Here is a 27004-nt window from a genome sequence, read left to right as displayed (position 1 = left end):
CCAATACCATTAGAATGATAACAGCCTAAAATAATTCTCCTATCCCACCTCCCTCCCGACACGTACGTACAAACACACGCACGCACGCAAACAATCTGTATAGAGATAATCCCAAGAGATGGATGCGCACAAAAACAGCCCAAAATGAAAAGGTCACTGAATTCAAAGCCGATTCAAAATGAAGCAAGCGAGGATGTCAACATGAAATGCAGCACAAGACTCCTTTGTCTCCTAAACAGCCAAAAGTCGACACAAGAGGAGTGATCAGATGATGACTCTGTGAGGGGGAAACGTGCCCTGAAGCAGAAGCAAGTGAGGGGGAAAGCATTAGAAAGGCCTAAAGCATTTCTTTTAGTTTTATATTGCTACAAACATGAAGTATAGCGTAAAAATAAAAAAGCATTTATGACATTTTTAACAGTATAACCACCACAATCAACTGTTTACTTGCTCTAAGGCCTCTCTTTTAAAACTGCATGTAAAAAGTGAAAGTGTTTAGGGTACTGTTCCAACAATTGTAACACACCAGGAATTCTAAACAGGACGTCACATGGGTGTATTCCATGTAGCCATTAACCTGAGAGGTCAAGTAAGAGGGAGAATGTTGGAGGAGCGTTTTTGTGACTTCACAGGTCCAGGATTTGCCAATGTGTTTTTATTAGACTGAAAGAGTTCATTAGCAATCTACTGCTGCGATAAAACTGTATATATGGATAGTAATGGATTAAAACGCTACTAGAGGACTGTAGATAATAAAAAAGACATTTTCTCTGGAAGTTAGATCTATGCATAAACACAATTTAGCATTGTTTACAAACAGAAAAATCGAATAAATAGATAGATAGACAGACAGACAATGTCAATGGCAAACAGTGAACGGTCTCGAGCAGTATCAAGCCAAAACATGTCTGTGAGAGTATGAATATGTAAAATGGAAATACTTCACATACATGCAAAGATTAATCCATTTTGTCTAAAAGGGAAAATATAGGCTTTTTAGTTAAATAATCCAGATTACAGTGTGCATGCGTTTGCCAGGCAAACGAGAGATAAGATCTCCATTTCCTGCAATCAAAAGCTCTCCCTCAATATAAGCCTTTATAAAAAGGCACTTACTCTGTTTTTTCAGTCCCTAGTCATATTAGATGTATAAGGCCTATTTACATCCATTATCCAATTGGACTCAGGAAAAGGAACTCATGGAAATTATGAGACATTTTAAAAGGGGACAAAAGAAAAGAGCTGTATGACTAAGAGGCTTTTAAAAAGTTCAAATTCATGGCACATGATTGAAACGTAATTGTTACAATTTTAGTCTGTTCAATGTGCCGTGTGATTATGCAACTGAAATGAGGTGTTCTGAAGGTGCTAAAAAACTACTCATTTGCTATGTTTAAGTCTTAAAAATGCTTCAATAGGTTTTTCACCTTTGAGTGACTCAACGTCAAGTAGTCCAATGATGCAGCACAATGGTGTTTGCACTTACTGCCTTTGTTTTGGAAATGTAAAACCTTACGTTAGTGCAACTGCTCTGTGTCAACCTCTGAAATTGAGTTTTAGCTTTTATATTCTGTGAAAGAAAGACCCAGAAAATGTTTTGTTTGTTCACTGTCTAGCCACTGCATTTTCCATATTTGATATTAATTTGAATTTGTCACCAATTAATTGTTCATTAACCAGGGAGCATATCATCTGCAGAGAAATTAAAAATGCAAATTAGATATCAACCTAATATCAAAACAATTTAGACTGGTGGTGACAAATGATTGACAATTATTTCCCACTTTTTCTCCCCTAACTAGTGTTGCCATGGAAACCTTGATTATCTTGCTCTGATTGGTTAACTACGTAAGCAATAAGGTACGAGAGGCTGTGCTGTATCGTGAATAAGTAACGGCTGGAGGGCGTTGTTAGGCACGACGCGAAGCGGAGTGCCTGCAACCCCTTCAGCCGTTACTTATTCACGATACAGCACTTGCCTCGAGTACCTTATTGCTTTTATAAAACGGTTGCCACACAATAAAAATATTAAAGCCGAAAAATATGTATCTATGCAACTTTCATGAAGTAAAATCACTAAAAGCCTGCCTTCCGCTGGAAAAAATAGTCCCGGAACGTGAACAGCAACAGAAGTTACATATATTATTTCGCCAATAGATGGCGGCAAAGACTGTCTTTATGAGTGAGTGAGTGAGTGAGTCTGTAGAGAAGGCTTTTGAAAGGACTCGAACTTGTGATCACGGAGAAGACAGACGCAACTGACAGATGACTAACGTTATGCACGGAAAACCCCATGACTGTTAAAAGGACAAAATATGCAGCGGACATTCAAACGCATTTTTTTATTATGAATATAGGACTGACCTGAAGGAAAATGCTACGTCTACTGTAAATGCAGGTACACTCGCTTACTCGATCTCTCACAATGCTCTGCTCTAGCTTTAAATGAACAATATCAATGAGATGAAACATCTGTTTAAGTTGCTAAGAGTGGTTGCTAGGGGTGTTGTGTAGTGATACATAGAACCGTTGGGTGAAGCGGTCATAGCCGTGTTTTATCGTGAATAAAGCACAGCTATTGACCAATCAGAATCAAGGATTGGAACTAACCGTTTTATAAATTGATATAATGACCAGAAAAAAAGTACAAAAATATTTGACTGTTTAATGGATTGGATTCAGCCTAAATCCATTACCACAATCCTTTCTAACTGAATGTTTGCATCAACATGCTTATAGGGATAGTTCACCAAAAAAAATGTATTCTGTCATCATTTATTCACCATTATGTTTTTCATAAACCTGTATGAGTTTCTTTCTTCTGATGAACACAAAGAAGAATGTTGGTATCCAGACAGTTTAAGGTAGCCATTGACTTCCATGGTAGGACAAAAAAAAAAAATACTATGGAAGTCAATGGCTACCGTCAACTTTCTGGTTTCCAACTTTCTTCAAAATTTCTTCGTTTGTGTTCAACAGAAGAAAGAAACTCATACAGGTTTGGAAAAACATAAGGGTGAGTAAATGATGACAGAATTTCCATTTTTGGGTGAACCATCCCTTTAACCCTGATGCGCTACTTTCGATTGCCCAGAACAACGTGAATTATTAGGCCCAATGCAGAGGATATTATCAGCAGTAGAAAATAGTGGTTCCATTGCTGTCAGTAAGCGATGCTGGGCAGTGGTGCTTTGCAGCACTAAATGGTATGGTTGATTGAAAGATTGGGGCATCTGGCTGGGAGTGGCAGGCCAGAGCTGAGTGGACTCATCTGAAGCCAGGCATCCAAAAGCTTTAGACATCCCTGGTCAGCCAAATGACCGAGGATAGAACCCATGTCCAAGAAAATTGCTTTTGGAATGCTTGGGATTGGCCTAGGAGGGAGGGAGAGCGCTTATCTGCGGTCAATTACCATCCCGCACACAATGAACCAAATGAAAGATAGCTCAACATCCTGAGGTCTGGCAAAGTGTAGATAAGAGCGAGCTGATCAGATATTACAAGTCGGGATAGATCTATCTGCAAATATGATGCATGAGGTGTGAGATATTCATCCCGGTTTAAGGCTTGACAGCTCTTAGATTGAGCTATCTCGGTATAGTCTATGTTTAATTAAGCACTTTAAATCACCTTTGGTAGAATCAGCGCAGCTCCTCGCTGATTCACGTGTTTAATCAGGACTACTTGAGGGACAACTTGTGCAATTCAGCCATCTTTGACTCTTGCCTGGCAGTTAAAGCTGCATCTAATCAAATATCTATACGGCATGTGAGGTTCCTAATGGCCTCTGGGTCTTTGTGAGCATGACTTCCGCTCTCTGAGGTTGGTCATTGTTATTAACTGTATGTCTCAAACAAAAGCCGCCAGTTAAGGGACCGAGATGAGAGACGGGCATGACCTGAGTGTTTCATTTCAGGATGAGCTTAATTAGAATCGCTCCACATTCCCCCAAGGTCCAAAATTAGAGCCTCTTCCTTTTCATTTTTTTGTTGTTGTCTTTGTTATATGCACATTGTCTAGGTTCATTATTTCTACAGGCATTTAAATATGTGGTAATGACAGAGTGTGTCCACCGGGAGAAACCGCAATTTAGGCCAAAATATCATCCTCTTAGTTTAAAAAGGGCAAATGAAAGGCACCTTTTCTTAGTTTTCTTCATTTTTTTAGAATCAAGTCGAAAGCAATTAAAGGAAAAATCCTAGAGAGAACCTTTTCCTAATGTGCGTGATGGCGAACATGCATTGCATTAATGAATCAATTCAAACTGTATAAAGAAAAGACCTTTATCTGATATCCAGCCAATTTAAACATTCCTTTACCAGTTAACTATATCACTTCATTAGCTGATACCATGTTAAATGATCGAAATCTCATGAAAACGTGAGTTCCTTTTCTAAACCCAAATTGCAGCGAGTACAGAGCCATTCTGCAGCGTATCAAAGATGGCAGAGGCAGGGGGGCCTTCTCCACAGGAAGTTCCTGCAAACAGAGTGCACCCACTTTTTAAACCCCATTTGTCTTGTTAATGGGCCCCACTGATTACCTGATTGCACTGGATGACTGTGGAGAAATCTGATTGCGTGAAATTATACAGAGCAAAAACTTTTGATTGGGGAATGGATCTGGGATGCTCGTTGCTACCATTTGACAGGGCCCCTGTGAAATTTGGCCTCATTGATTTCAAATCAGCAAAGTGTAGCGCATAATTGTAATCAGAGCCCATGTTCACTGAGCGGTCTATTTTAAAACCCAACTTCCTTGCTGTGCAAACTTTTGAGCCTTAACAGTATGACAATGGCATTAGACCTTGTTAATTACATGCTCTTTAAAATAACTACAGTATTATGAGGTCTAAACCCTTTCTGCCTGGAAGAACATAGAAAGGATTTTAGCCATGAGGGTCATTGCCTCGTACAATACACTTTTATTCTAATCATGAGTCCAGCTGATACTTCAGATCTATTACTTCAACGTCTAATCAAGCCAGTTCGAGTTTTTTTTTTTTTTTTTTTTAAATCAGGTAGCCATGGCAAATATGGGGGATTGTCTAAATTGTACGGCTTTCACATCTGACATTTGTGTGACAAGTCATTTTTCAACCTTCAATGTTCATTGGGCAATTGTGGGATAGATTGTTTTATCAAAAAATTGTTAAATAACAATACCCCTTAATCAGCTTCAGTGCAGCTAATGCATAGTAAAATGACTTTTTGAAAATTGCGTCACTATTCTCTAATGTGTCCCTTTCCTTTGGTGTAGGCTTGATTTAAAGCCCTCTTCACGTCACATGTGACATTGCCAAAGACTTTACAGAGATTGCAAATGGTATGAGAAGTGTTATGTCTCCTCTTCCCATGTATTTATGAACATCTTTAAAAGAATAAAACCTGAGAAAATTCTGTTCTTCCATTGAAAGTCCATTCCACCAAAACTTTGATGCTTCAAAAAGTTCATAAAGAGATCATAAAAGAAATCCATTTCTAAGGAGAATATGGACGCATTCATTGCGGTCATGGCTCTTTTCCCTAGCCATGACTGCGTCCATATTCTCCTTTCAAATGGATTGCTTTTACGATCTCTTTATGAACTTTTTAACCTGCATGGCCATGACCGCGTTCATATTCTCCTCTTTCGCTTCCTCCTCTTTTTTTCAGTGCACATAAAACCACAATTGCTAAAGTGCGATTCATCTTGATCTATTTGTTTACCACTACAATAGCTCATGCTGATGGCGTTTTTCTTCTATACTAACTTGCGTCGTAGCCTACGATTCAATAGGTGTCATAATCGTACAGTCTACATGCCATACCCAAGTTTATTAGATCCATGTTGTACAGTGTGATTTGTAATGATCTTAAAGAATTGGTGAAATCACACAGGCTGTAGCAGGCAGCTTGTTGTCAACTAGCTGGCCTATAGAGGGCGCAACAGGATAATAAATATTTGAAGTCCACTTTTACACTGTTTCCAACAGTTAAAAATGACAAATAAATGCATACTATGAGAGCGCTCCACAAGATATGTTTGATTATACCATCTGGATGCTCAAAATTGTTCGAGTGAATCCATGTTTTAAACGGCTTATTGTAAGTTAATCGCCGTTCTAAATCACGTGGAGATCGCGCGAACACAGAAACATTAAGTAGCGCATAAATGCATTGTCAACACTGTTCTGTGATTTATCTATAAAATAGCTTAGAAACTAAAAAGTTCTATATTTCTTAGTAACTAAAACCCACAGCTTCACTGTTAGTAGAGAGACGCTGCCAGGTAGAATTCATTAATACGCAATCACTCTACTAATACATTAATGTAACCTTGACTGTGCTACCTTATCTGTATATTACGACCCAAAGACAGAAGAAGAACTGATAAAAATAAGCTATAGGAGCAATAGCCATACCCGAGGCAACCCGAGTTCGACTCTCAGATCGAGGTTCAGGTTTATTTGTTAATTAATGACGTCATCAGTGACTAGTCGACGTCGACTCGAATTTAATCACATAAATGTCGACTTAAAGGTGCATTGTGCAAGTCTCTGAGTTTTTGCAGAACTATGCCCCCTCTGGCGACAAGCGAAACTGCAACCAGAGGTGTGCACGCTCATGGACCACACGCACGCTTGCACGAGCACGAGCTGTTCATAACCAAAGGAGCATCAGTCGCACAAATCTTTTGTTTACAGTCATAATGTCTTCAGAGGTAATAAAGTTATAAATCTGCAAGTCATTTTAAATATATGAAAGGAAAGGCATTTGAGTAAATTACACACTTATGTGTGAGGGGAAAACGGGGGTAGTGGAAAACTTCGGTTTTTGTTTCCATCTATCTCCATGTTGAACTGTTTTATGTGTTTACTGTATCCACTTATGATTGTATTATTATGGAAACACGTTCATGAACAATATAAGTTATTACTTTGTAAAAGCTCAAAATAATAATCAGAGGATCCCGTTTGAGCCCTAGAGCAGACCGGAGATCTCTCCATTTGTTGAAAGCCTTTCCGATGTTGACTCTCGTCTTATTCCGACGCCTGTCTGACTCCAATTTGGCCCTTTTGGTGGCACTAGACAAAAGTTTTCTTTTCTTTGTCTTACGTGGAGTTTGCTTTGGGGTTTGGAAGGAACTACAAGCCGGTCTCTTAGAATCCATCTTCTACTTTTGTTGAAAAGTTGACTAAAGTTTTGTCGCTCGAGTTGTCTTCCCTCAGCTGATACGGAGAATGGCGGCGAATACACAAACCTGCCAGACACCAGGTGAGCGTGAACGCGCATGACGTCACGCCCAGTCTCAAATTCCGTCCCGAATCCCTCTTATTTATTTTACTGTACAGGATTATAGAGGCAATCACATTGATCAGAGAAGGGCTCATTCAGCCCATCAGGCAATTGTTTAAGCATGTATGGGTTAGAAAAACAGGTATTTTTAACATGAAATGTTGCGCAATGCACCTTTAAAAAAATCTGAAGTCGTTCAGCCCCTAGCACACATACATGGAGCACATCAAATATGGCAAATGGAAGCTGTGAGGTTGAACCAATGAGGTTTGTTCTTTCATGTCACACAAGCACTTTTAAGGTTTGTTCTCTTAAAGAAGTTTTTGAAACGTCAAGGTTTTGGCTTTCAATGGAAAGAAAGAAATCTCAAACAGTGGAATAACCAACGCTCGCATTCTCATCCTTTGGCGCCATATGACATTTCGTCGAAATCTTACGCACATGGCATCCTTTAGCGTCGATATAACACGCACTGTTATGGGTAGGTTTAGGTCTGGGGTAGGGTTACGGTTATGACTCCTTGGGATCTGCGTCTCATATTCACGCTAAACTATGCCATGTGCGTTGGATTTAGACGAACGTCACCTGTATGACGCCTTGGGTTCTGCGTCTCATATATTGATGCTAAAGGATGCCATGTGCGTAAGATTTCAACGAAATGTCCAAAGCGTCACATGTATGGCGCCAAAGGATGAGAACGGGCTGGAATAACATGCCTCTAGCAATTGCAAGATTTCAAAAACGTAAGTGGTTGTAAAACATCTTTTTCCCCCCACTTTTGAAACAATTTTACATGAGCAGATTATCAATTCATAAAGACTTTTAATTTTCAGCTCTGGTGTGAAGGGGACTTTTTTATGCTAACATTTTTGAACAATCCTATGTTATGACCTGAAAACACTTTTACAGCAGTGAATGATTTGTAAACGAATACATTTTGAAGTTTGCATTACATAAGGTGCTCCACTTTTTCCTGTGAACTTGCTTGAAAAATCACCTGGTATAGCATTGTACTTGTGATGTGGTGTGTATGGGTAAGTGTTCCTTGACACACGAGTCATGATAGTTTAAAGACTTGTAGAAGCAAGCCAAATACATTTTTATCTCATATTTTCATTTGTTAAAACTATCGGTTAGGTTTAGGGTATGGTTAGGTAAAACTTTTATATATCTTCTTTTTTTTTTTGAGCCTGGTTGAAAGTCCCTCAGGTTTCATTAAAAATATTTCATGAATTATGGCATTTTTGGGCAAACTTTCACTTTAAGGCTACATATTTCATCTTTTTTTATAGACACCTTTGCCTATACATGGTCGAGACATTTATTTTTCCCTTTTAATTTGAAATGACTAAAAATTTGAGATTAAATGAACTGCAAGCCATTGAGAATCATGAAAAGAAGCCTCTCTTTGTGTCTTGCAGCAGTATGAAGAACATGTGCTCCATAGGAATCAAGAGCATCTGGCAGTTCTGCTCACTTCATTAATTAACTTTCCATTGATCTGACATTCTGTGCTTTCAAGTCATTGTTTTGTGCACACTGTTTGCGGTGTCTTTCCTTTGCCACGGTCAAGTTCAGCATCGCCATGGTTACAGAACTTATATGGACACGAATGCATTCAGCTGTTCAAAACTGACATTTAAATCAGATCCTATGATCCTAATATATGTATAACATATATATAAAATATCTTGTACAATATTTTTTAAATCATATTATGGTTAAGAATAAAGTTGCATGCATCTGTTGACACAGGAGGAAATTCAGTCCAGTTGGCGTCATCATATTCCTGTCCCACCAAACTTTCAACCACCTGCAAAAACTTCTAATGAAACCATCACCAGTCGGGGAGAGTTTATTAGGGAGGGGAGGAATGGGGGGGATGTTAACACAGATGTCCAAATAAGAGTGTGAATGATTCATTCTGCCGAGATTAGCCTCCGTCTCCAACAGCAACTTTCCCAGGACTCAGGAACTCTGTGCCTTTCAGTGCAGCACACAGGATTGTCATCAGAAATTGATTTTCCTCCTGAAAGACAAATTGAATCGCATATGAAATACAACAGAAAGAACAAGAAAGTGCCTGTCTCCACGTCCTGTCTCCCCCTCATGGCTCATTCCCAGTATACCTCTCACCTCCTCTCGCGCCCTTGTTCCTTTCTGTCCATCCCCCTCGTCTCTTGTATCTAAGTGATCTGGAGTGTTCAAACCTAAATTAAGATCTGCAGCGAGATACACGGTTCCCATAGCTACCTCTCAAACAGTGTTGTGATTGCATTATAATCCGACAGTAATCAAATCTAAATGAAACCGGGATGATAAGGATGCTATTTTCAGTCAGTGTTTGTGAGAGCGAGTGTGTGCATTGCCTTTTCACTTTGTGCTTTTTCACTTTTTATTACCTTCCAATCAGCTCAGCCTCGCAGCGGCTTTTTTCATTACTTTGGGCCATTGTTTTGGACAAACATAGTTGTAATGAGCTGTAAGAAGAGGAGATTAGTCTGGTCAAATGATACGGTCTGACTGAAGGGATTTCACACACAAACGCACACCAAACACACCACATCCTATGAAATCCAACTCTTCTAACTAAAATTCAGCCATATTAACCATATATTTCCTATTGGCATCAAGAAAAAAAATTGTGTCTCTGATGTTGTTAAGGATGGCAAAAGAATAATGAGAGGGTTGATATTTTTGACTTTGAGGAATTTTCTAAAGACACATTTGACCACATATTCTGTTCAAGTTCACTGAAAATGAATTTAAACGGTTAAAAAGTGTGTATTGTTGCTTATCATTGTGTCGTTAGTCGTTGCCTTTACTGTAGGCAGACAGCGGTATCAGTTTTATGGATTCATCCCTAGCCCGACCTTGAATGAGCTACCTTGTAACTGGAGTCTTTTGTGCTCTGACTGCATTGTTTCTCATGAATTCATTTGTCCAAACCATTTATCTCATCAACTCTGTCCTCTCTTTCTCTGCTGTGTAGTCCTGTGGAAATATATTCCAAAAACTTTTTTTATAATGGACAAAATGTGAAGTACACATTTTACATTTTACAAGTGCCCTCAGTATAGGCCTTAGTCTTTGTTATTGTCTGCATTGGAAATCGCATACTTGACAAGAGTATGTTGGAATTCACAGTACTCATAAAAGAGTAGGCAAAAACTACCCAGATTACCAACTTCTTCCAGTGAGATGAAGTGTGCATACGATGGACACTTTACTATCCCATGAGGCCACTGGTGAAGGATGGCAGTGATTCAACGTACAGTAACTGACACTGGTAGGTCACATGATAATTAAAGCATTGAACATATATAAAACATACTTTTTTAGTGGTCACAAAGTAAGAACTTATTTAAATAAGTACTCTGTCACATATGGCACCCTAAACACTCGCTGTCTTTCTACGAGTCCGCAACTTTCGTAACGGGCTCAGCAAAAGTGCGCATTGAGGGCACATACCGACCGTAAAGGGGGTTTACGAGCACCCTTCTGAAACCTAAAATGACAAATGGGACACCCTACGGCCTCATGGCCTAAACGGACATGCATGTGCACGAGAAAGTGAATATGAAGTGTGCCATTTGGGATAGGGCCTATGCTTATGTGTCACTGGCTTTTCTTCAGGCCAGTTATTTTGGACTTAATGCTGACACCTACTGGCATGGATGTATGAAGTTTGTTCATTAACTGCTGCCTCATCACTCTAGAATGGTTATTTAAAAAAAGAAAAAAGTTTTGCCTTTTTTTTCTATTGGTTTGTTTTTCTCTGTCTCAAACTACATGGGCATTCTTAGATTTAATCTTAACAAAGTATGTGTTTATACTTTACTCACATTCTTATTCATACTGTCACTCTCACTGTTGGTTCTTATTCCATTTTGTACCTGTAATATATTGCGGTCAATAATATAATTATTTATAAATTTAAATGTATACGTTTATTCAGTAAGGAGGCATTAAATTGATCAAAAGGGAAAGTAAAGACTTTTACATTTAAAATGTTTAAAAATGCTAACAAATGCTGTTCTCTTGAACATTTCATCAAATAATGCTGAACAGCTGTTTTCAACTTTGAGGATGACAATAATTTGAAATGTTTGAGCAGCAAATCAGCATATTAGAATCATGTGGCGATGAAGACTGTAATGGCTTCTGAAAATTCAGCTTTAAATCACAAGAATAAATTACATTTTAAAATATTTTTAAACAGAAAACAGTTCACATTATATTGTAAAAATATTTGACATTATTACAGTTTTTACTGTATTTTTGATCAAATAAATTCGGCTTTGGTGATCATATTAGACAAAAACCTATGCACCCAAAACTTGTGAATGGCATGTTGTGTTTGATGTTTTATTGTTTGGTTTACTTAGATGTTTATGCTTTGTAAAGCGCCTCGAGCACTTACATATATATATATATATATATATATATATATATATATATATATTTATATAAACTTATTTTTGTTACTATTACAAATAAATCTGTCGAATGCATCACAATACGCTAATAAGTGATGCCTGCTCCATGTACAACAGCTCTTTTTTAAAGGCATCTAGTCTTTGTCTCATGTGAGTGCATATGATATTAATCCTATTTATAAAAAGTACTAATCATTTTTTTTTTAATAAAACTTTTTTAAAAAAATTACTGGGTTCACCTGAGCAACATGGTAGTACTGACTCTGAAAGAACAAAAAGGGCTTTTTTTTTTTTATGTGCAAATATGAGTTAGTGATTTATGGACTAATGTGTGAGTGACTCAGCAAGTCCGGTTCTGTTCGTTTGACATGTCTGCAGGTTGTGTGCATGAGTGGGAGAGGAATCCCGCCAAGCAAACGCCCTTAGGCAGTCAAGGAACAAACAAGGCTGGTGTGTGTGAGGGGCGCCCTAATGTCCATCATCCTAGTGAAATTATCCCTCCTGTTGCAGCCACTGATCTACAGACACATACGCATGCAGCTAAACCCCCTCACCCCACATGCACACACAATGAGACAATACCCTCTTTCATACTGTCCTCATTTTAATCAGCATTAGAGAACTGGGGAAATCACATTTTCTCATCTTTTCCTGAGGTAGAAGCTCCTAATGACAGAAAGAATGGTAATTAGAGTGGATGAGAGGTGAGGCCTGTTGAAGATGTCTTACATGAAAAGCAAGAGAATAGCCATAGATATTACTTGTGACTTGATACTTTGAGCTTGTTTTAGATTATTTTTAAACCCTAATGTTTAGTCAAGATTGACTTTGACTGTTGAGATTGAATTTACTTTATGTTTGTGTTTATGTAAAAAAAAAAAAAAAATATATATATATATATATATAGTGCTTCCTGGATTATATTGTCATCATATATTATATCATTTTCATTTATTTTTTATTTATCGTAATAATTTTTCAGTTTGACCCCAAAACACATAGAAAAAAAATATAATGTAGGAAATAACTTACTGGAGTGAATTGCTATAGAGTGTACACCAATCAGACAATATGCAAAATAAAATAAAATTAGTAAAAGTCATACAGTATGCGTTATAGAATTATTATTATTATTTTTGTTTTTAGAAATGTAAAGGTTTTGGGTTATTCAACCCCAAACAGAATATAAAGAAAATAATGAATTATTTTATTCTCCTTTTCCATTACCAGTTTAATTTATTGGAATTTTATTATTGGATTTTAATTTAGATTTTAACTTTAAAAAAATGAAATGCTACATAATACAATACAATTCACTTCAAATTATGCTGAGCTGAACTTCGGTATAATACATTCATTCCTTCATTCCTTCATTCATTCATCATACAGATTTCAGATTGACATCTTTCTGCACCAGTCTATAAATAAATACTATGGGAAATGAACATAACCAAAATGTAATATCCAAGTAAGACTTCAAACCAAGTTAACCCTGATGATCTACAAGCTTTAGCATTTTTTTCTCTTCTAAAAAGCTGTGAAATTCTCAGATTCTTGCAGGTATGAGCTGCAAAACATTTTATAAAGGCAGTCCGTAAATAAAAGGATAAAAGCAGTCCTTGAATGAAGTGGGGCTACAGCCAAATGAAACATGCTCCCAATTACTGCAATGGCTGTAGAGGCCTAATAAAGTGAACGTCTCTACAAGACGCTGCACTATAATGGAGCCGGGCTAATTTGCTTTGACTGATGAATTTTCGTCTCCCGTCGCGCTGGGTTGAATAATTATGAAATTTATCACAAGACATAGCGACTCATTAAGGATTAGCGAGCTTTCATTAGAGTGATGTTGTTCGAGGGCCGTGGCTGTTCTGATCAGCATAATTATGGGCCCTACAGAGGGAGGGCCATGCAGGCAATGCGTCTTTGTGTGTGTGGTCAAGAGGACATTAAAAAGCAGCACCACTGTATGGCCTATAATAAAACAAAATTCTGCTAATATCTCACCATAATGATCACTTTATTTCCTTCTGATCCCCTTGGGTAGCACTGCTTGTGACCACCTCTTGTATGAGCTTCACTGACATAAGTAAACAAACAAACAAACAAACAAACAAACAAATAAATAAATAAATAAATAAGTTTGTAATTTTTTACAGATTTTTTTTGCTACAGTAAAAATCTTTGGATAACTGTGAGTTACTTTACCACATAAGGTCAACAATTGTAAATGGTTTAATAATCAAGTAATATGTACATTTACAGTAAAATACTATAATTTACTGTACAAAAAAATGTAAAAGGACATTTTAAGTATAGCCTACTCCCTGCGTGACAGACCACATCATTATATTTTATTTATAATAGTTTTTTTTCTCTAATTTTTGTTATTATTATTTATAACGTTATTACGTTATTTTAGTGTCATGTGTGTTACCCTGATGGTGTCTTTGTGTGTATGACCCTGTTAAGGATCTCACAGGCTCCACCGTAAGCCAATCACAGCGATCTCAATCACCAGAGTACTGATCGCCTGCAGTTTATTCCCTCACCAATCCCTCTGTATAAAAGCACATACCTCAGATACCCACATTGTCTGGTCTCGTTAGAGCAATGGACTCCTTACCGGTTCTCTCCAAGTGACTTTGTGGATGTTACTCTCCTCTACCACCTGCCTGTTCCCCAGTGTCTCCAGCATATTCTGTTCTATGTTCCCGCAAAGCCGTTACTTACCTGTTCAAGCAAACATCATTCTATCCATCCATGATATCCAATCCATTTGCAAAAACAAAGACTGTCAGTGTCATTCATCATTCGTCATTAAAATGTGATTTATTTTTGCAAATACTAGGCTGCATTGCTATATATCTCTTGATTTTATCTCTGTCTTGAGTCTATATTCCATAACAGAAGACCAGACCAAGACCGTAAAGGATGAGTAACCCGGATCCATTCCAGGAGATCGTTGATTCCCCTTAAATGAGCACTAACAGTCACTCCTTCCGGATCATCAGTTACTTCTTCTTCATCACCAGTAGTCGCCAGTACAGTGGCCAACCCAGTGGAGGATTGCAATGGATTGCTCCTTCAGTGCTTGCTGGCCCTCGAGATGCAGTTGCATCTTTCACCATCAAACAAGTCAAGATCGCCTTCATTTCCCTACTGACAGGACGAGTGATCCATTGAGCCCAAACGATATGAGATCAAGCTGGAGCAGTCATGTAGACACTGGATAACTTCACCACAATTTTCCCAGAGGTTATTGGAATTCCAGAAGGTGACACATCTGTCGGTGAGAAATTATATCTTCTTTGTCAAGGAGAAATGCTTGTAACTGAATATGATCTTAAGTTCAGAAACCTTGCAGCAGCCAGTGGATGGAACAAGTGTTTGCTTATCACCACCTAACGGCAGGGATTGGATTCAAGGCTGCGACTGCATCTCGCTGCATAAGACGATTCCATCGGCCTCGAGAGATTCATCCAGCTATCCATTCGAGTAGCCCGCATATGCAGCCATGCTTAGAAGACCTGCAGGTCCAGCGATCCTCCTACCCCCATCGCCAGCCAGACTATACTAGCTCTCCAGAACCAGGCCCCGAACCCATGCAGCTGGATACCACATGACTTACATTCGCTGAGTGGCAGAATAGGCTGACACAGGGTCTCTGCATATATTGTGGTGCTGGAGGACATGCCATCGCAACATGTCCAATTTGTGTCCACGACCAACGGTGAGTCTTGTTCACTCTGTGTCTGTCAATATGAGAATTCCACCACTGGTATCATCTTGGGGCGCCCTTGGCTAGTGGAACATGACCCTGATCTATCCTGTACCACTGGAGAAGTCCTGGAGTTGGGCAATAGCTGTTTTCCAGGATGTTTCCCTCATCTTCCTCGACCAGTACAGCTACTTCTAGTAAACTCCACATCCATCGCAAGCTCTGTGGAACAGCAATCGTTGAACATCCCAGCCTGCTACTCCCCCTTCAGTGACTTATTCTGTCCCAAAAAAGCGTTGTTGTTGCCTCCACACCGGCCATGGGACTGTGCCATCGACCTTCTTCTGGGTGAGCAGTGCCCCATGGCAAAATCTATTAACTATCCATCCCTGAACAGAGGTACATGGAGGAGTACATTGAGTAAGTTCTTCAACAAGGATACATCCACTTCTTCTTTGTGGCTAAGAAGGACGGAGCCTTGCGGCCTTGTATTGGCTACAGAGCTTTGAACAACATCACTGTCAAGTTCAGATACCCACTTCCCCTCGTCCCTACGGCCCTGGACCACTACGTGGAGCAGTCGTGTTCACCAAGTTGGACCTCCACAGTGTCTACAACCTCATCCAGATATGTGAGGGAGAGGAGTGGAAGACCGCCTTCGTGACTCCTACAGGGCACTATGAATATCTCATCATGCTGTATGGCCTGGTCAATGCCCCTTCAGCATTCACTAGATACTCCAGGACTTTCTCCACCGATTCGTACTAGTTCATACATTAATGACATCCTGGTGTATTCCCGGAGTATGGCCGAACATCACCAGCACATGGTGGAGGTCCTCCAACGCCTGAGAGTATTTCATCTGTTCCTGAAAGCTGAAAAATGCTCCTTCCACCATTCCTCATCACAGTTACTTGGATATAACATCAGTGAACACGCAATCCAGATGGACAAGGGGAATGTTGATACAGTATGCAAATGGTCCATTCCTTTAACTATCAAAGAACTCCAACGATTCCTATAGGGTTTGCAAACTTCTATCAACGTTTCATCCAGAACTTCAGCTCCATCATCATTCCACTGACTGATCTCATCAAGAATAGGCCCAAGTCTCTATCCTGGACACCAGCAGCCACCCAGGCTTTTCAGAGCCTCAAGGAAGCTTTCACCAGTGCACCGCTCCTGATCCATCCACACCGTAACAAGCCCTTCATAGTTGAAGTCAACACATGTACCACCAGGGTAGGAGCGGTACTGTCTCAGCAGCAGGTGATTCCAGCTAGACTCCGTCTATGTGTCTTCTTATCCAAAAATATCCCCGGTGGAGAGAAACTATGACATTGGCAACAGAAAACTGCTCGCCATCAAGCTCATCCTGGAGGAATGGAGGCATTGGTTGGAGGGTGCTCAAGAACCGTTCATTGTTCTCACAGATCACAATAATCTAGAATACCTCAGAGATGCTAAGAGACTCTACCCTAGACAGGCAAGATGGGCATTTTTCTTCACATGCTTTAACTTTTCCATCTCCTACTGTCCAGGCTCAAAGAATGCCAAAGTGGATGCACAGTCAAGTCTTCATGCTTCTGAGGAAATATCTGAAGAACCTAAATCCACCCTACCTCGTCATCTCATCGTTAGTCCTATCCAATGGACACTCGACCAGCAACTCACCTCCTCCAATGCCTCTGAGCCTTCTCCGTTGGGTTCCCCCACAACCCGAACCTATGTTCCGAGAGCACAACGCACCACTCTCTTCTGCTCTGTACACTTCTCTTTGGGCACTGGCCACCCAGGAGCCAATCATACCCTCCCACTGCTACAAGAACACTTTTGGTGGCTTAGCATGGCCAGGGATGTAAGAAGGTTCGTTCAAGGATGTTTGAAATGTGCCATCTCCAAGAGCCCACGCCATTTTCCATCTGGCAAACTCCATCCGTTGCCCGTTCCACAACGCCCCTGGTTACACCTAGGACTGGACTTGGTCACGGACCTGCCCCCTTCTGATGGTAACGCATGTATCCTTGTAATTGTGGATCGATTTTCTAAATCCTGTCGTCTGATTCCTCTCAAGGGCCTGCCAACAGCCATGGTCACCGCTGAAATCCTGTTCACTAGCCGCAGCTCGAGTTCTTACCAGAACCAGGAAATATGACCATATTAGCCCGGTTCTGTCAACACTGCATTGGCTCCCTATTAAACATCGTATAAATTTTAAAATATTGTTGATTACCTACAAAGCACTAAATGGTTTAGCTCCGCAGTACTTGAGCGAGCTCTTAACGCATTATAGTCCTTCACGTCTATTGCGATCTCAAAATTCCGGCCAGTTGATAATACCTAGAATATCTAAATCGACTGCAGGCGGTAGATCCTTTTCCTATTTAGCACCAAAACTTTGGAACAGTCTTCCTACCATTGTCCGGGAAGCAGACACACTCTGTCAGTTCAAAGCTAGACTAAAAACACATCTCTTTGACCTAGCATACACATAATACATTATAGACTTCTATAAATTCAATGTTAGGCTGCATAGATTAGGTCAGCCGGAACTGGGAACACTTCCCTTAAATCTTGATGTACTCGCTACATCATAAGAAGAATGGCATCTACGCTAATATTAGTGTATTTGTTTATCCCGAGGTTTTCCCCGGCCTGCCGGATCCAGGCAGTGTCCAGATCTGACGAGGGAGCTTTGCCTGGACCCGATGACAATGCAGTGCTGAAGTATCCACTATCCTCTCCCTATGGAGGATCCCTTTCCCACTCTACAGATAAAGCGTTGTGAATTCCGGCTCGCGTACCCCGAAGTGATAAAATAAAACAAAATTCTGTATCAAAATTTATAGGCAAGAAAAGTAGTTTGTTTAGGCTGGGTTGTATGAATTACAAACCTGCGCACATATTTTAAAAAGCACATAACTATAGAATTCTGAATGAGCATGTGAACGCCGTCAGCGTTAATCACAGGTTCGCGTTTAAAGTCTGATCATTTCGACGGAGGTGAATCAATCAAAGTTAACTTTAGCTGAAAGTAACATTATTCAAGAACCGCTATAACGCCAAAACAATCTGTTACCTTAAATTATATGTTTATCTCTGTAAAGCTGCTTTGAAACAATCCATTGTTAAAAGCGCTATATAAATGAAGATGACTTGACTTGACTTGACTTCAACCATGTTTTACGTTACTACAGGATTCCAGAGGACATTGTATCTGACAGAAGATCTCAGTTTATTTCCCAGGTATGGAAGGCCTTTTTACCTTCCTAGGTGTGACTGTGAGTCTCTCATCTGGCTACCATCCCCAGTCTAATGGGCAAATGGAAAGAAAGATCCAGGAGATCAGGCGTTTCCTATAAGAACCTTCTGCTATGGCCACCAGAACTCCCTCCACCAACCTACCACTGGACTCATTCCCTTCCAGTGCGTACTCGTTTACCAGCCTCCACTGTTTCTGTGGTCCGGGAAACCATCGGATGTCCCAGAGGTAGACCATTGGTTCCGAGAGAGTCAGAGTCAGAGTCTGAGACTTAGGGTATGTTTACACATCAACGATGTACTAAAAAAGGAAAGGTTTTTCCTTTGCTTTTTTCACATACAGACGACAACCTTGTCAAAATGATCCCCATTCACAAGGATCTGTGAAAATGACTAAAAACACTGTATTATGCATGCCAGGCCAGTAGTTGGCGATGTCACTTTATAAAGAATTTGCGCGCCTATAAAACATGTAATACGCATGTGCATGATGTCACCATTTTCACAAATGTGCATTTTTGTAGTTTACACCGAGACAATAATGGTATTGTTTTAAAAAAACTTGCAATTTGAAACACGTTTTTACAAAAGTTTGCTTTTTTCAGGCGCCAAAACAGCATTATCGTGTAAATGACCAACCAAAACGTATAAAAAGTTGTATGTTTTTAGTTGAAAATGGTGTTGTGTAAACAGCACTTTATGCATATCCTTGTCATGGTTTCACCAGGCTCCACCATCTCACACACCCAACGTTCACTCTCACCCTAATACTGATCACCTGCACATGTTCCACATCAGCATGCCAATCAGCACTCCATTAGCCCTGGATAAAAACACACACCTCACACTCAGTGATTGTCTGGTCTCATCTATGGACAATGGACCACTTACCCACTCTACTTACACTAAGACTCTCCTAGCGATACTTCAACGTTCGTGTGATTCTTTTCCTTGTGAATCCTCTCCTACCCTTTCCTTGTGATCTCTATGTGTTCCTGTAAGTCAAGTTTTCCGGATATCCGCTTACCTGCATTCTAATGGTCTGCCATCAACGAGGTGTGTCCTCCGTTCATCCTCTGATCCATCTTCACGATCTCCTCTTCACCCTGATAACACAACAAAGACTCCTTTATCACACTGTCAACCACTCAGCACCTGCAGTTTTACTATACTCACCTGATTGTCTTTCCTGCACCTTAATAAGAACAATTGGTGGTTCAAACTAACTGTGGTTTGAAACTGACATCTGTCTCTGAGTATGATGTTCCCTGACAATACAGGCAAAACCCTGTATATAGCTTTCATTTATGCCATTTAAAACAAGGAAAATTTGTTGGAGATTTGGCCTGACAGGTTTAGCACATATGTGAGATGTAGATTTGAGTCCAGTTGGCCCATGACTTCTGGTCTGTGCAAATTAAAAAATTATAAACATGCACGCGCACGGGCACACGCACACGCACACACACACACACACACACACACACACACACACACACACACACACACACACACACACACACACACACACACACACACACACACACACACACACACACACACACACACACACATACAGGCATATGTGGTTTATGAGGTCAATGTGACTTTTTAGTGGTTTACGGGGACACACCTTTCCCAACATCCAATCGACATGAAAGTCATGTCAAAATTTTTTATTTGATCTACAAATAACAATCCATGCTTCAAAATAGCATTTTCACTTTTACAACATACAAATAATTATTGTGTGACATTTCACAGGCTTATGGGGCCCATGCTGAATTGTGGTTTATGAGGTCACTACACACAACATGCCGAATTGTGGTTTATGAGGTCACTTTATACACAACATGCCGAATTGTGGTTTATGAGGTCACTCTACACACAACATGCTGAATTGACCCTTCGCAAAGACCCGCCCCCCTTATTTACTGTCGCTATGTCCGACAAGCTACGCCGCTCTCACGCACACACCATGTTCTCACGCAGTGAAAAATACATCGCGGAGCAGAGAGGACACTGACAACACGCTGACAGACGGAACAGACCAGCTTACTTTTTGGTTACTTTTGATATTACAGTTTTTTTCGATTGCTAAACGACAGCGAGCACAACTGGAGCTACATGTGCAAAACTCTAACTACAGTCTGCACAGCAGCAGTTCATGTGGACCAAACTCTAGCTCGTTTTTCATTGCTTGAACACAGTTTTCAAAACTCTACACACTTATCCCATGACTTTAACCACAACCTGCACAACACTGTGGATTTACAGCACTTTGTTCAAATGCTAACACACTGCTGTCAAAACTGTGAACCACACATTCAAAACAGAATAGAGAGAACATTAGATGTGATGTTGATGAAAACCCGTGGCCTGATGCTGGAGAGAGGCAGGATTAGCCCCTCAATTATTTGTTCGAATTACAGTATGCACTTTTAGTTTCTACCTTTTTTTTCTCATTACTGTAATTCTGTAAATTACTACAGACTATTGAAGCAAACTGCTAATTTTCATTTACCTTAAAGAATTGTTATGTTCTAAAAATGTAAATAAATCATGTGAAAGAATGTCACTCTTTTCTTTGAAGAAAATATTACTTTGTATGAAGTCACTGAAATTGTTCAAAGTTTGTATTTTCTGTAATGGTGTTTGATGCTGGTGTTTTTCCTCTCAGTGTGTTCTGAGTGACAGTGTGTGTTATCTCAGTGAGGGTTGTGTAGTGTTTGGCTGCACTGAGCCTGTGTTGAGCGTGTGTTAAGAGTTGTGTTGCTGGAGTGAGTTTTGCAGGTGATGTGAGCTGTTTAGCTCAGGTGACTGTTGTTGGTGCAGACTGTAGTTAGAGTTTTGCACATGTAGCTCCAGTTGTGCTCACTGTTGTTTAGCAATCGAAAAAAACTGTAAACATATTAAACAAAGTCTCACCTTTAAAATATGGTCATTTTTTAAAAGAAATTTAAACAATAAATACCGTTTTGTGGCTCTTTAATGTGTCGTGACAGATCGCTGTAGAGCCTCAGATAAAGCTGCTCGTGAACCGATCATCTCTTCCTTCTAGTTCATTTATAGCATCAAATAAACATGAATGAACATCAGAAGGAATGTTGTTTTAACTGCAGAAAGGCGTCAGTATATTCAGTTTTTCAAGTTTAAATCCTCCCATGTTAATCTACTAACTCTCCTGACTGCTTTGTCAGACAAAATGGCGGATGGCGAAGTATGATTGGTCAGAACACCTGTCAATCAAGCTCCATGCGAAGGGTCAATTGTGGTTTATTAGGTCACTCTACACACAACATGCTGAATTGTGGTTTATGAGGTCACTCTACACACAACATGCTGAATTGTGGTTTATGAGGTCACTCTATACACAACATGCCGAATTGTGGTTTATGAGGTCACTCTACACACACAACATGCTGAATTGTGGTTTATGAGGTCACTCTATACACAACATGCTGAATTGTGGTTTATGAGGTCACTCTATACACAACATGCTGAATTGTGGTTTATGAGGTCACTCTATACACAACATGCTGAATTGTGGTTTATGAGGTCACTCTATACACAACATGCTGAATTGTGGTTTATGAGGTCACTCTATACACAACATGCTGAATTGTGGTTTATGAGGTCACTCTATACACAACATGCTGAATTGTGGTTTATGAGGTCACTCTATACACAACATGCTGAATTGTGGTTTATGAGGTCACTCTATACACAACATGCTGAATTGTGGTTTATGAGGTCACTCTACACACACAACATGCTGAATTGTGGTTTATGAGGTCACTCTATACACAACATGCTGAATTGTGGTTTATGAGGTCACTCTATACACAACATGCTGAATTGTGGTTTATGAGGTCACTCTATACACAACATGCTGAATTGTGGTTTATGAGGTCACTCTATACACAACATGCTGAATTGTGGTTTATGAGGTCACTCTATACACAACATGCTGAATTGTGGTTTATGAGGTCACTCTATACACAACATGCTGAATTGTGGTTTATGAGGTCACTCTATACACAACATGCTGAATTGTGGTTTATGAGGTCACTCTATACACAACATGCTGAATTGTGGTTTATGAGGTCACTCTATACACAACATGCTGAATTGTGGTTTATGAGGTCACTCTATACACAACATGCTGAATTGTGGTTTATGAGGTCACTCTATACACAACATGCTGAATTGTGGTTTATGAGGTCACTCTATACACAACATGCTGAATTGTGGTTTATGAGGTCACTCTATACACAACATGCTGAATTGTGGTTTATGAGGTCACTCTATACACAACATGCTGAATTGTGGTTTATGAGGTCACTCTATACACAACATGCTGAATTGTGGTTTATGAGGTCACTCTATACACAACATGCTGAATTGTGGTTTATGAGGTCACTCTATACACAACATGCTGAATTGTGGTTTATGAGGTCACTCTATACACAACATGCTGAATTGTGGTTTATGAGGTCACTCTATACACAACATGCTGAATTGTGGTTTATGAGGTCACTCTATACACAACATGCTGAATTGTGGTTTATGAGGTCACTCTATACACAACATGCTGAATTGTGGTTTATGAGGTCACTCTATACACAACATGCTGAATTGTGGTTTATGAGGTCACTCTATACACAACATGCTGAATTGTGGTTTATGAGGTCACTCTATACACAACATGCTGAATTGTGGTTTATGAGGTCACTCTATACACAACATGCTGAATTGTGGTTTATGAGGTCACTCTATACACAACATGCTGAATTGTGGTTTATGAGGTCACTCTATACACAACATGCTGAATTGTGGTTTATGAGGTCACTCTATACACAACATGCTGAATTGTGGTTTATGAGGTCACTCTATACACAACATGCTGAATTGTGGTTTATGAGGTCACTACACACAAACCTAGCCTCATCCTGGTTTAAGGGGACTGACAAACATTACAAGGTCTACTATCACAATTTAAATAAAAGTATTTATGAAAAAAAAAAAAAATTTAAATGGTACTTTTGAATGTAGTTTCCACAAAAAATATGACAACTGTAGTAATGATGCTGAAAATTCAACTTTCAATCATAGGAATAAATTATAATTTATGGGGTCCATATATTATATATTTAAACTATATTCACATACAAAATTATATAATATAATATATAATATAATTATATTTATAAAATTATAAATTGAAAATATTTCACAATATTACGTTTTCTATTGTATTTTTGACAATTCAATTAATTAAAATTGACAATGCAATGATGATAATCTTGGATATTTGAGAAAACGTACAAAATTTACTCTGAACAGAATTTTGGATCAGTATGCCGTTTTATATGTAAAAATACATGTGCAGATATTTTAAAATGTATTTAACAAAGTACCAACAGATGTTGAATGCTAGACATACTGAAAAATCAAGCTATGAACTGAAAAAGTTTAATGCTTTAAATAATTAATTCATTAATAATAATTTAAAATATACACATATGCAAGTTTAGGACTGTGTTAATGAGTGAGTGTTTGATTGTTTAGTTCAACTAATTAATTCAGACGACTGATTCATTAAAGAACGAAGGCAAGTGCCTGTCTTTCTGAATGGATTATTGAATCAAAATGCTGAATCATTCAGTTAAGAAACACCACTGTGTGTTGCTCAGAGATGCGTGACTGTTCTGCAGTGATCTTTTTTTTTGGAAATAATTTAAAATGTATTCTATTTAAAAGTGTAAGCCACTTATTGCAACTTTGTTTATTGAGTGAATAAAATCAATGTGAAATCTGCAATCGTGCCGATATCCGGGAAACAACACTACTGGCCGTCTCATGTTGCTTAACTAGGCTACATCATAAACTATAAATGTAAAAACTAAATTTGAACAGCAGTGTTTGTTCTATATGTTTCTTTGTCTGTACTATTTTTTTCTGATTTCTCCACGAGATTCTCTCACGTCAACTGGTGTGGCTGTTACTGTCAATACATTATTCATGAACAACTGAGGCAGTTCAGGTGTTTTTATTTCTGTATTTGTTTTTCTTATTTAAATTGCTGATTGTTTTTTTTCTTGGTGTTTAACAAAACCTTAAAAAATTAACAGCATCAGCAGGAGAGTAAAAACGTTCAATGGAAAATTCATTTTTTGAAATGGGTAAAAACAATTGTCACTCAGTGACAGGAATTAAAAAGAACATTGTCACTCAGTGAGTTAAAAAAAAAAAAAACATGACTTGTAAAAACAACAATAACATTACATGTCAAACCTTCTCCCCCACATAAAAAAACAAAACCATACCAAAAAACACAACATAACAAAAACCAAAACAAAACACAACACAAAACACAACAAAACAATACCAAAAAACAAATACACACCATATAACAATTATAACAATACCAACAATGGTAATCAAATACCTACAAGGTAAAATAAGACATATTACGAATACATGGATACATGGATACATCTATGATACTACCAACAATGGTAATCAGAATACCTACAGGGTAAACAGACTATGAATACATGAATACAACACATAAAAACAATAACATTACATTCAGAACATTTTCACTTAGTGACAGGAATTACAAAACGTTACTTCTAAAAACAATAACATCGCGTTCAGAACATTGTGACTCATTGTCACTTTTGTCATTAATTAAACTCCATGCGCTTAAAGGTAAGCCCTCGGTTCCTAACAAAGTCTCTGATGTTTTGAACTGTCCTGTTTTGTAGCACTGGATGCTCACACCTTTTGCACACCTCACATTCTCTCATTGACGCCAAGTGACCTTTGCTAATGTGAGATCTGAAGTGACGCATTACTGCATTCACTTCAGCTTTTGTCCATGGTCTTTTGGGTGTCCGCTTTCCTCTGCTTGAGACTAAAAAAAACAAGATGTTAAATTGTTAGCATTGCTGACTACCATTTTTAAGTCATGTGCCTTTTAACCAGAACTTGTTCCCTGGTTGAACTAATACAAATTTATGTTTAATTAAGTAATGTTTATTCAAAATGAGCATGACTGTGTTTGTATTTGAGAACAGGTAAGCCAACACAAATTTAATTGTGATTGTATGCCCATATTGCGACTTCAAATGTGAAAGCATTTGACTTGCGTAATTAAACCTATTAAACAGTGTTCAGAACTAGGAAATAAGTGTTACGTTTCTTTTTCATGACATGAAAAAGAACATGAATTTCAACATTTCATTACATGAATTAAATTACAATTAAAACCCAAATTTACCATACCATTGTTTTCAGAGACATTTCTGTCAGTGTTTAGTCTTTCAGATGTGTCCTTCGGGCATGGTTTCCTCCTTTCCAAAGGCTCTGTAATGGATAGGCAAATCATTGTTTTACAATGCTTTGTCTACATAGAAATATTATGCATAAACCACTGGGCAATACTACAGTTGTAAGATAAATGGCTGAATGACTACTCCACAACAATAGTCAATAGGTTATCTACGGAAACCTCTCATAACTGATATACGAGGTGCGCTCTTGCTTTCACCTCTCATCTAATATTTCTTTACTGTCTGGGGTTCCCATCCATGGGGTCCGTTGAGCCACCGGCTCCAGACCTCCCCTTCTTACACCAAATCTTATGACAATCTAGGTTGGATCTGCCTTCTCATTCCTATCGTCCGTGAGTGTGCCAGATGCTTCACACCAGGGCGTATTCTCTCAGTATGGCGCAGTGGACATTTCGTTCCCCAATGTGTCGATTTCCGACGCAGCGAGAGTTCCCTCGAAAGGGAACGCCTCGGGTTACGACTGTAACCCTCGTTCCCTGAGAAGGGAACGAAACGCTGCGTCCCTCGGCCACACTGCTCGCGCCCTGAAAACGACTTGCTTCGACCAATCAGAAGCTGACGCTGTTAGGATCCGGCGTCCTTTATAGCTTCCGTATCGCCATCACATGCGACGTCACGAGTGACGTGATTAGGCTATGCCAATCGAGATTGAATAGTTGACTTCAGACGCTTTATGCCGAAGGCGTTCCCCAATGTGTCGATTTCCGACGCAGCGTTTCGTTCCCTTCTCAGGGAACGAGGGTTACAGTCATAACCCGAGACGTTTTTCGGTGAAGTATCCCTTTAACCAAATCACCTACACCTTCTCATCTAAGTATACAAATACAAGGAGAATCCTAACTGGTATGTAGATACTTTTTTACATTAAAATGACCTACCATTCATTTCAGCAGGAGAATCTTCCTGCTGTACATTTTTAGCAGGAACGGTTTCCTCATCTGTCAT

This window comes from Rhinichthys klamathensis, unplaced genomic scaffold, assembly GCF_029890125.1.
Source record: "Rhinichthys klamathensis goyatoka isolate OS25496 unplaced genomic scaffold, OSU_Roscu_1.1 h1tg000036l_1, whole genome shotgun sequence".
Taxonomy (NCBI): Eukaryota; Metazoa; Chordata; class Actinopteri; order Cypriniformes; family Leuciscidae; genus Rhinichthys; species Rhinichthys klamathensis.
This window is presented reverse-complemented; position numbering follows the sequence as displayed.